The 12,061-nt window shown below is 37.9% G+C and overlaps 1 long non-coding RNA gene across 11 annotated transcripts in view; it reads left to right on the forward strand.

Moving 5' to 3' along the window:
• Positions 1–12,061, forward strand: part of LOC104912274 (uncharacterized) — a 92,638-nt gene that overhangs the window by 27,099 nt on the left and 53,478 nt on the right. For 4 of the 11 annotated variants that reach the window (XR_014885342.1, XR_794526.4, XR_014885338.1 and 1 more), the window contains exons 2-7: positions 2,381–2,443; positions 4,672–4,871; positions 5,249–5,411; positions 6,190–6,399; positions 9,254–9,450; positions 10,430–10,675. This is a non-coding gene — a long non-coding RNA (uncharacterized LOC104912274). Of the gene's footprint in view, positions 1–2,380; positions 2,444–4,671; positions 4,872–5,248; positions 5,412–6,189; positions 6,400–7,592; positions 9,451–10,424; positions 10,676–12,061 lie in introns of all 11 variants that reach the window. The other 7 variants (XR_014885343.1, XR_794525.4, XR_014885340.1 and 4 more) reach the window with 6 other exon arrangements.

The raw sequence follows: 12,061 nt of genomic DNA on the forward strand, positions 1-12,061 counted from the left end.
AACAGCACATGCATAGAAGGTCTTAACAGATATTTCTGATTTGTTCCACAAACAGTTTGCAAAACCACAAGCTCTGCTATTGTGATCTGTTTTGAAATTAAACAGTAGCAGCCTGTGTGATACAGGCCAATTCACACTGACTGTGGCCAGGAGAAATAAGGTATTAGGAAGAGAGAAGCAATAAATAAATAAATAAATAAATAAATAAATAAATAATAGGTTGCCCATTCTTCTTTCTTTTAGCTCTGGCACAATTTGGCAGAGATATGGAGAAGGGGCTTTTCACCTCTTCAGGGAGAGACATAAACTTGGACCACACAGTCTCAAACTCTGCCAGCTTGTCATTCAGCTCATGCATTCAAGATGTTGCATATTAATAGCACTCCCTGATGGCTGGTGGATGGGGGTCTCTTCACCTATACAAAATAAGCCTCTTGGCACAAGAAAGTACAAAAGAGGCCCACATAGGAAAAGAAATGCACTAGAGAACTGGTTCGGAGAAACTCTGCACAGATGCTCATGTGCAGATGCATATTTCAGATGTTCTTTTTTCCTGATTAGCATGCAGCAAACTCACCTGTTTTGATGCCTAGAGGAATCACAGCAGAAGTAGCGAAACACCTGTGTGAGTTCATTTCTTTTTCTCTATGAATATGATTTCCATAGCATGCTTTTTCAATTGCCCTTGTGTGTAGCCACTAACATCCTTTTCAGTCTCCCTCTTGGATATGTGTGAGCTGTACAGGGTACTACTTCAAGATGGAGACAAAGCACAGACAGTGCGGGGAGCTGCACATTGAGAAGGAGAAGGGAATGTGAAGTGGTGGCACCAACTCTAATGGCATAGGAATACTGGGGGCGCAAGCAGGATGAGTTCTGGCACGGCTGAGACAGGAGGATGAGCTGGGTAAAAATTTGGTGCTCCTGATTTGCAGATGATTTGATGTTCAATATATATGGGGCCTTACACGACGTCTGGTCATGAGATCCACGAACAAGAACCAGCCTGCTTCCCCCTGAGCCTGCAATGTGCAGGTGACAAGGAGCATCTGATCCTAATTCTCACACTGTGCTCTGCGGGAAAATCCTATGTATGCCACAGAAAAAATAGACTCCTTTGTGCTCTGCTCCATCGTAGTTCGCTCCACCGGCAGAAAGCACAGCTCAATTCTATGTGTGTGTTTTGCAAAAAATGAGCCTCAGGTGGAGAGGGTGGGGGGAGGGTTACTTGTATGTGTGTGGGTATCTGGTGCAATCCACGGTGTGAGCCACGTTTTTCTGGATATTTCAGCATATACTGAGAATGACACATGAACAGTCCAATCTATTTTCAGAATTGACAGTTTTTCTTTTCACTCTGATAATTGCTTCTTTAATATGGTAAAGTATGCAAAGTGCTTCAATAAACTTTTAATTAGGAATGGGAGTAACAGTGAAACTAAGAGAAAGCCGTAGCCAAGGCTAGAGCTGACCTTGGCTCATACCTGTGTTGAGCTTGATTCACTTTTGAAAAGAAATCGCGTATCTTGGCATTTGTTGGTTTCTGGCAAGCAGGTGCCCTGAAGAAGGACAAGAAATGTTGGTTTTGTGGTGTTTTAGACTCAGGAAAGGCCCAGCAGAAATCCTTTCTGGTGAGAGTCAGGGAATAAAGCAGCTTGGGTGTCTTTTGATCTCAGATGTCAAATACTTTTTTAAATAAAAATATTCAAAATATGTGAGGTTTTTAAAAAGCTCTGAAATCTTCTCAGGTCCGTACAGCTGAGAACAGATTACAAGCAGAATTCTCCGGATTAATCTGAGATGGATTTTGCTGCAGTGGCAGCTCTTTGACGGAAGCCTGCTGATTGACACCAAGAATGGGAATACACTGTGGAGGGGGGTCTCTATTTTCTCTTAATCCGTCTAAATCAATTAAGCGTTTGAGGTGTGGTAGTGTATTTTCTAGGAACTTCATTTCTCTGTTTATCCTGATGAGAAATGTAACCAATCCCTTTTGACTTTGCAAAGGAAAATGCATCCCACAGAGCTAATGCTGTGTGCACTATATGTAGAAATATATGTTTAATGAAAGATGAGAAGCTATAGATCAAATAACTATGTGGAAGCCACTCTCACAAACAATGAAGATCATACTAGATGAACTCCAAATATCATTACTATTGTTTAATATCAGCTCCAGTCCTGCATCTGCATAAGATAGTGTCAGAGATAATAATCTCACCAGACAGATACAAACTGCAAAACTGAAATTACCTTGCCCAATTACTTTGTTTACTGGTGGTGTTAAACTACTGTTTTTGTCTGAATCATGCAAGAGAGCTGTGATTTTTACCTCCTCTGAAAATGCAGCAGTTTAGCATGAATGCCTATTTCTTTCCAGACTACGTTATGAGTGAGTTTGATAGGAGTCACCATGGTGAGGAAAGGAATAATGGATTTTCAGGTAAGACATCTTCATAATGAATTCACTCCTTACACCATGTTAACGCCCACACATGGAATTAAGGACCTCTGTAACACAATGCAACAATTTACTAGAAATCACAAAACACCAATTATAGAATTGGATTGAAATTGGCTGCCAAATCCTCTGTCCCTGATAAAAGAAGGATAGGTAAAGTCATGCCAGCACTTCTTAACTCCTTCCTAAAACTTCCCGTGGGTCCATTGTGCACTCTCTAAATGAGAAAGGAGGAGATTGACTGCAGTGCTATGTTTGCAACATGAAATGCATAAAATAATAAAAAGAATGTTTCAGGAACAGCAGTGAATATAAACTCAATTCAGATGGTATTTATTTAAATAATTACAGCACTTCATTAACTTAGATAATCTCCTGATTTATGCAGGTGAAAAAAGGAAGAGTCAGGTTCCATATTGTATTTTTGGATTGATAAAAGTAAGTGAGCCTTTATGGAAGAAGCATGTGAATGAGGTTCCTCAGCTGATATTTTAGAAAAGCACAATTAAACGTCAACATTTTACAAAGGACTCTTAAATCCTCAGACTGAATCTTGTCTGTTTTTACCGGTAGCAGAGTACCAAACTGTAAGCAGAACTGAGCAGGATCTGACTTTCCATCACAGACAGTTAATAATTAAATCAAACATTATATTCAACAATAGAACATATGCATCAGCTTCTTTCAAATTGCATTTCCTTCCTGTTAGATCCATTAGCGTAAACCAGACTGCCTTTAGAAAACCCCTTATTGCTGCTGTCTTTCAGCACAGTTCCTGAAATGGATAATGTGGTGCATATTATGGTCAATTACACAGAACTCCCTAGTGATAGGGTTTTAGAGTTTCAGAATAAAACAGCTGGAACTACAGGGCTGTAAACTAATCTGAAAAAGAGACAATAGTAAGACATTTGATGCACATTGTTAGAACATGGACAAAGACTAGATGTGAAATACTACCTATCACCATGCCTACTGTATCTCACAGCATCTTCTCTACAAAATCCCAGTTAACTCTTGAAAGCCAAGACAGTCAAAAGTGAAAGATTTTGCCATCAACAGATGCACACACATCTCTGTAACCTAAACTAAGCAGAAACATTAAAGGAGGAACTTGATACAGACTCCTGTTTCTTTTAATATCAGTGGAGTTTGAGTGAAACCCAGAACCCTATTCAAAAATGATAATTTGTTTGTGAATGCATAATAAATATATACCTACACATTCTAAAAAACTTTGTCCTTCTCTCTTTTATTAATTGGAGGAGCAATGAAAAGTGGGTGTTTTGGATGCAAAAATTGCAAGTGGTTCTGAATATGTCAAGGCTACTGTTAACAACATGCAGTGCTCGATCCTCCATCAATACAAATTGACAGAAAAGCTCCCATTAATTTTAGTAACACAGGAGCGAATGTTTAGAATAACATATGCATCATTTGGAAGCACAGTGACCGTGATTACATGTGTAATCACAGTAATTGTGCACACAATTACTGGTTGGGTATCTAACTGCTTTTCACAAGTCAGTTTCTCTGCTTGCGTGTATACTCACAGCAGCCACTTGTGCAAATACAGTGCAGCCCAGAGCATCCCTACCTCTGTGCTCATCGCTGACGTGATACAGAAGGGGGCTCTATCTGTAGCAGTGTGTATGTGGGATAGAGAAGCATATGTTTTTGTTGCAGTGGTGTGAACAATAAATAAGAAAGGAAGAAAAATTGTTGCAGTGTCTATTTGGTAAAGTAAAAGTGAAACTACTACAACTAATTTTTCAAAAGGACAGAGACTGATTTTCACCGGCTCCTTTCTTGCAAGCCTGCTTATCAGCAGGGTCCAGCAGGCATCAACATGTTCACGTTTTGCAATGCTGTGGCAAAATAATCAAATTATTTACAAAGTAACAACACCATACTGAAAGAAAATAAAAAATAAGATATGAATTAAATAATAATAATAAAAAAACAAATTTTGCTTTAAAAAAAATCAAATTTGCAATTTAGGCTGCTATGAATTTCTTACATCATGAAATGTGAAAATGAGATGTTCTGACTAGCTACAGTTAAAAGATTCGCTCCTCTACACAGGAGATTGATTTTTATAGTCATAACAGTGGAAAAAAGCACATCCTTTGTAGACTTCCGAATTCATCCTTCTGCTCAGCAAAATGGTAAATTCAACACAAAACATTTTATTCTTCTGTCTCTTACAGTCATGGCTTCCTTCTTCCCCCGGAGAGCAATGAGTCTGTTTCCCTTTTTCAATAACAGCTTTATTACAGCATGTTAAAGGGAAACAAGAAGATGAACAGACCGGGCCTGGCTGTGCAGCGATCGGTCTTCTGAGGAGCCTGTGTGAGGAGATACTGGTCTGGGAGTCAATCTGAGGAAAAGCAGAAGATATTTGCTTTATGTAAGTAAATGCAGGTGCAGAGTCCTATTGTCTCAGCATGAGTAAGCATTGAGCATTTTTCTAAAACTTCTTTGTAGTACTTGAATCCCTTCTTTATTCTTTACAGGCATTCTGCTGATAATCGAGGCAAATTTTTACTGTAATTTTATTAGAGTAGATGTGGCGTAACTTCACTGAAGTCCAATCAGAGAGAATTTCAGCGCTGTACGTTGTTTATGGTCTGCAATATTGCAAATAGGAGTTGTGCATGTGGACTGAATTCAATATAAAGCATTAAACACTATCTATTTTGTAATTAACGTAAGAGCTGTATGAAGTCTGCAAGCTAAGAAATCCCACAAGTCCTGTAGAAAATGTTTGTTGTTTTTTTTTTGCAGATCTGAAGTATTATTCAAGGGAGTTCACTCCAGAAGACAAGAGAACTTTTGGTACATAATGAATATAAAGCTCTAAGACTTGGTGCTGAAGGAAACTTCTCTCAGAAGTGTGCATTTATTGTTTGATACCTTTTGTGATACGTGCTGCTTCATCTACCATCTCGTAAGTGTGGTCTCACTTTCACTGTTATTGCAACATGTGTCAAGTGAAATGAAAACAGAAATTTGGGAAAGGATATAATTAACCTACCTGTGAACATTAACCTTAAATATTGTGCTAATTACCTCAATAATTTAATCACTGCAGATCTCAAACTTGTTTGTTAAATATTTAATTCTGCAAATTGTTTCCGATACAGAGGTGTGGATAGCTTTCTGTGAATATAACCTTCTATATAAAAGAAAACCATTGTATATTTGCACTTCAGCAAAAAAATCCACTGTCAACAAAACTTTTAATGGCAATCACAGAAAACGTGCCCTGGGGCTAAAAGATATAGTGCCCTGCTACTCGTAAATCTAATGAGCGTGATGTGTGCTGAGTGGCCACAGTAAATTTCAGTCTGCACATCTTCAGGTTTGATTCCATGGTAGTCTAGACTGGAAAGTTTCTTTTGCCTTGTTTCTTTGGCTGTGGTGCAGTTGTGTAGTTATTTCTTACCTGTTCACCTGATTACTTGAGCCACTGACCACATTATGTCCTTGATCTTCATCCCTTCTCATCAAGTGAATATTTTGTGCTGCTTCAAGGCCATGGGGTCAGCCCCAGCCACTGCCGCTGGGGAGCAAGAGGGAAGCCATGGGAGCTGGACAAACTGCCAGATGGGAGGATGGCTGGCAGAGAGGGCGCGGGAGGTGGGGGGCAGGCCCTTACACCCCTGGCACTCCAATCTTCCATCTCATGGAAAAACCAAGTCTCCCTTCCTTCATTTTTTCCCCAGGGGCATCAGCCAGCCCTGTGTTTCAGGCTCTACCGGATGGTAGTACTTCTTTGTTTTTGTAATGTATGTCTCCTTTACTGAGAAAGATGGAAGATTGGCTTTGACATCATGTTGCTGCACTGTAAATTTTACTAGTAGAGTAAGGTGCAAAGATATCCTAAATCCATGTGATGGCTCACACCAGACCTCTGTCAGAAGTTCTTTGATTAGGTAGGTGTTCACGTAAGTGCTTGTTTTGGGACTACGTTATTACCTTATCATATATTATTCAGAATTTCTTTCTAAGTGCTTATATTTATTTACTACACACTTGTACACATAATTCATACTGTTCAGTTCATCCCTGGCAATAAGAAACAAATTTCTGTAAGTTTAGCTGAATAAAGTTATATTTGCCTTGTTAGTCATCAGAAGTCTAGTTCTTTCTATGCATTACCTGAGTTTCTGGGCATTTTTTCCCTTCATTTACTCAAAAAATGACTAATGAATACAGAAAGACAGCCAAGACAAGATGAACTTTTGGACAATTTATGCAAACACGACAGATGAGGATAGATTTACTATAAACATGTCAGGCACAAAAGACTTGACTGCTTTTTAAATACAGTGATACTGGAAGAGATTTATGGATATTTTCAACTGTTCATTAAAGAGAAAAATATTTTGAAACTATAGGCACTCTCCTTTTATCCATTTTTGCCTTCCAGGCTGAGTTGCAAACCTTTGATGTTTTCTTCACCAAAAAATAAAAGTAGTTATGAATTTATTTCTCCCAAGCACTTTCATTTTTGTGTCAATTTACAGTTTTTATTACATTCCTGGCAGTCCAAATTACGGTGTTTGGAGAGCAGCTAGAGTCCCCAGTTCAGAATTTTCTGAAAATAGGGATGAGGTTCACTTCACGTTGCTTTCTGACCGCTGCCTTTTTTCTCCTCCTATAGTAATAAAAGGTTAATAAAGTCTATGAATACTTTAATGGCCTGCTCAAACAACCAACTAATTAAAGATTATTCAGATCTAAATGACTGGTAGCCAATCAAAAAAATTAGCATGCAATGACTGGTACCTTCTGGATCAGATCAAGAAAACGAGAATTCTTAGGCTTGAAACCGTACATAACATGATCCTGATAGTTGACCAAGGTATCAATTCTTACTGCCAAACAGGTATATGCTTAACTGCATCTGTTTAGAATCTACTTCTGTGCCTTTGTAAATCGATAATAAGCCTTGCTTTCAACTTTAGTGCAACCAAAGTTGTTGTCTCTCAATGATTTTGCAAGCTAGGATTGAGCTAAATAGTTTAATGAAATTAGGGGATTCTTTCTAAAATCATATTAAACTCAAAGAAGTAGTAAGGAATTTGCACTTGCATTACTTCTGAAAACCATTGTATCTTGCCAGATTTCCTAGGAAGTCAAAACACTGCACCAAAATGGTAGCAGAAAGGACTGTGCAGTACTGGAAGATCTCATCCTGCCTGCTCACAGTGCTGACTGTGCTTCTGCTTTTTGAGAAAACAGGGAAAGAAAGATGGAGAAAGAGGAGATGAGAAGATTTGGATGGAAAATAATACAGTTTTCATTGCAGACTTAGAAGGGTATCTGCAATCTTGTAGCATCATGATTTGAGTGTTCAGAGAACCTCCAAAATAAGACCTTAACAAAGGTTTTATTTTGGAGAGAATACAAAGCAGCTGACAGTATTTTAACAATTTTTACTGGACTTGCCTTTTCAGCCTCTTAAAATTAATTGAAGAGCCACAGACCAACCACATTTATAAATAACATAATGCAGTTGGGGATAATGCAAATGTCTTTATAAATAACACAGTATAGCTTAAATCATTATTTTTAATGCTGCTATTTTTTGTTCCTATATGAACAGGTCTGTGCTGGTCTGCATTAATTAAATTTAAGTAGGATTTCTAAGGCCAGATCATCATTATTTCTGTGGACCTGATTTAAGTCTGCAGTAAAACATTTCTCCATTTAGTCTGGTGCTTTTGTGTCATATTTCATACACTAGTTGTCTCTTAATTAAATCCATGATGGCCCACCAACACAGACTATTAAAATAACTATACTTTGCACTTGACATATTTATGAGACAGATTCATAAGAGTATAGACTGATACTTGAACTACTCACTGAGAAATGCTAATAAGATTATGATGAAGGTAAGATTAGAACATTTGTCTCCTTTTCTCTTCTCTCTTCTTTTTAGAAATTTATTTTTATAACCACAGTTCACTACGTCTATTTCGGGCTCTTTGATGTTGTTGTATATACCAGCAATTCTTTCTGTGTGTATTTATTATGGCGATGAGAAGCGGGAAACTATTTATTTATACCACTTCAGGAAAGCACTTAAGTATTGTGTCCTTGAAGTATGACTATGTGCAGATATCTGTAAAACCTTCGCATGGGATTGACGTGTTCAAGATATTGCATATTAAGAAATAGGCATCCTTTGAAATTGGATGAATGTAAAATATTGATTATCACAAAGAGGTGCATTGCTTTATCTTTATTGCCCTGTTCCTCGAGCTGTTCTGTTGTAGGGCCAGCAGGGTCTGATCCTGCTGGGGAAGGAGACAGCGGTACTATGCCTGTGGTCATGTGCTGCATACTGGCATGCCAGGCAGGGTGTCCTAGCCCAGCTTCCAGGTGCACAGCACAACATTTTTGCATGGATTGGTCTGTGCAGTTTGCTCTATGCCTTTTGACTGTCACTGCAGTGTTTGAAATTGTTTGGATGTATGGCCTCATATCCATGAGTATGACTTGAAGGGTTGCATGGCATTTGTTAAGATTTGATCTTTTTGTGTGCATGAATATCTGGAAATGGCATTCCTTTTTGGATCATTTATTGACAAAGTCACCGATATCATTTGATATTTTTTAAAGAACGTGAAAGTAGTAGGTTCAAGGAATTCCATATTTGAGAGCGAGGGCAATAGAAGTGATAAAGCTGCTACCTGGATGGTCTAAAATCAGCAATGATTTCTGTTGCTTTTCAATTCCCCTCTTACGGACCTTCTTCTTTCTCTCCCTTTTTTCCAGTTATATCTTTCATGGAAAGGCTCCTGTACATCACTGAATCCAAGTGTGGGCACAATTGCAGATGGCTGTAAAGACATACAGTTTGAAGGATATTTATATTATCAGTGTGGTGTATAGAAACCCAAATCTGCATGATGTTCTGATTTCTTTGGTGATACATTACCATGCTTCACACTGGTATCTTCTTTGAAATTATTGTAAGCATAAGATATTGAGATTTCATTTACAAATAAATACGATATTAGAAAGTAAGAATAATAAAGATATATTAAATATTTCATCTTCTAGAGAAATAAACCAGCTACAGTTCAGGGAGCTTCACTAAACACATTAAATCTAATAAAATCGCCTACATGTACTCCTGACACTAGTAGTAATTAAAATAACTTGTTTCAAAAAATTGGTCCTATACATGAATACTTATTGGCAATTATTTCTAAGTTCTTCAAACCAAAGATAACGTAATTTGATTCACACACAATGTTCTTGTAAATGTGGTTCATAGTGGGTTTTATATGCAGCTTAGGACTGTTAATTGCCATTTTGAGCCTCACAGTAAAATAGAGTTCAATATGTCGCTTTTTCTGAAGTATTGAGAAATGTTTGAGAAATGCTTGTCTTAGTCTAATCAACTGTGAATAATTTATTTCTGAGTCCTACTTTTCAGTATAAGTGGATCTGACTTTTCTCGGAGCTTCTAAAATCTAATCAACTTGTTATATTCATTTAATTAGGAAAGTCTGTAACGAACTGTGAAGTGTATGTACCAACAGGCTTTCTTGTTGTGTAAAATGGGTGTATTTTCCCTGTGAATGCGATTGCGTTTGTTTGTACTGACTGGTAGCCACTACTAAACATACCAGGTTTTTATGGATACATATAGGTCAATATGCATAGCACATAGATGTTTTCTGAGCTGCCTTTTCTCCTTATGCTCGGACAAAAGGTCTTTGACCCTGGTCTAAAATATTGCCCGGTGCTTATGGGATGTAATATGAAAATCATCAAAACTGTCCTTGGCAGGATGTTTCTTTCCATTAGTTAATTAAAGTGGTTTATTATTGCCTACAGCACGATTGCTTTATATGTGGCTTTTTTTTTTTTTTTTTTTTTTTTTTTACAAAGAGCAGATGTGCCCATGTCCTGCACTGTTTCTCTTTGTTTTCATAAGTGCAGGAGTGAAGTCACTGCCTGGCAGATCTTTCAGTGATGTCTCAGAAGGAAAGAAGAGCTGCCGGTGGGGCTGCGCGGTAGCAGCACAGGGAGAAGTGCTGGGGCTGTGTGATGGCACGGAGATGGCACTGCAAGGAGAGAGGAAGAGTGAGTGAACCTGCGAGCAGCAGGAGCCCAGGGCAGAAACAGACATCATCTGGAATTGTCTGCCTGCCAGTGCTTTAGAAACAACACTCTGACGATAACAAAGTGGGTATTGGCGTTTTTTCAGATTGACACTCCTAATATTTTGACTGGAGTATGGAAGTGAGGAGTAGCTGATCCTAAAATGCTGGACAAGATTGCACAAGATTGGAAACTCACTCCTACTACAGAAAAAAATGGAAAACTCCAAGTCTTCAGAACAAATCTGATTTTTGTTTTCATGTTCTGCCCGTGTTTGGTGCGGGAGTTGAAATCAAAATCCAAATTGTATTTCCAGATCTAGGGGTCATTTTAAGTACCTTTCCATCTCCCTAGCACAGGTTTTTCTAAGGCTCGTTGACATCTAATGATAATAAGGTCTTTCATTACAGAATCACAAAATACTCGGCCTGTGGCCTTATGTTCAATTAATATTTATTTGACAATCATAGGTAAATTAATTTCCATTGTTTCTGTTCTAATTCTATACGAGATTGTAGGATACAACTAGAGGAAAGTGCAGAGAGCCTGAGTAAATGTTGCTCATACAAAATGTTTCTATTACCCTTTACTTTTAAAACCATTAATAGATTATTAGGAGATATAAACATAGGAGACCATGGATCATATTTGCATATTAATGAAATCCATGAATTATACATTATTTGCTATAGAGAGTACTAGGAACAGTATTCCTTCTTTTTTAATGGCTATAAAAACTGGCGGTTTCCTGGAGAACACATCACATAGCCTCTGCAATACCTTCTAATAGAAAGCAAGCAAGCCAGCTCTTCAAAGCAATCTCTCACTAAATTTAATAGATATGTTTGTGTTGCTTTGCAACACACAAGTGTGACAGTTCATTTTAAACAAAATAGTTTTAATAATGTCATTACTAATATCTGTTTGGTCATCTCTCTGAAAAATGGTGTTTTAATGGGAATGTTTCATTTTAATAAATGGCAGAAGAGGCAAGCTGCCCTGAGTCAGCAGGAAGTGGATATACACCAGAGAACAGGCTGATTGTGTTAGATTCATCCAGAACATTGAACAGCACACAGACAGTCCAAGAAAAAGCAACTGGCTTTATTCAAATGATTAGTCTTGCTGCTACGCTGTAGCGCAGATTCACACATTCTTCTATTATTCCTTGACCTTGTGCCAAAAACTCCCACTTGAAGTAATAATTAGAATTAGTGTTTCCAGTGCATGCTTCCATCTTCCTAACAAACAGTAATGAAATGTGGCTTTTACAAAATATGCAGTTAATTAAACTTTTTAAAAACATTGGTTGATTAATACAGTTCCTCTGTGCTATCCCCTTGCTGTGCCCAGCTCTTTCTACCTGATATTGGTGAACCAGAAGAAAAGCACTAGCAGTGAGATGAGGGACAGTTTGGAAATTTGCACTTCAATATTTGTTATATATATATTTTCTTTTCTTTCTCGTTT

Source organism: Meleagris gallopavo, chromosome 10 (assembly GCF_905368555.1).
Source record: "Meleagris gallopavo chromosome 10, MGAL_WU_HG_1.1, whole genome shotgun sequence".
In the NCBI taxonomy this organism is placed as follows: domain Eukaryota; kingdom Metazoa; phylum Chordata; class Aves; order Galliformes; family Phasianidae; genus Meleagris; species Meleagris gallopavo.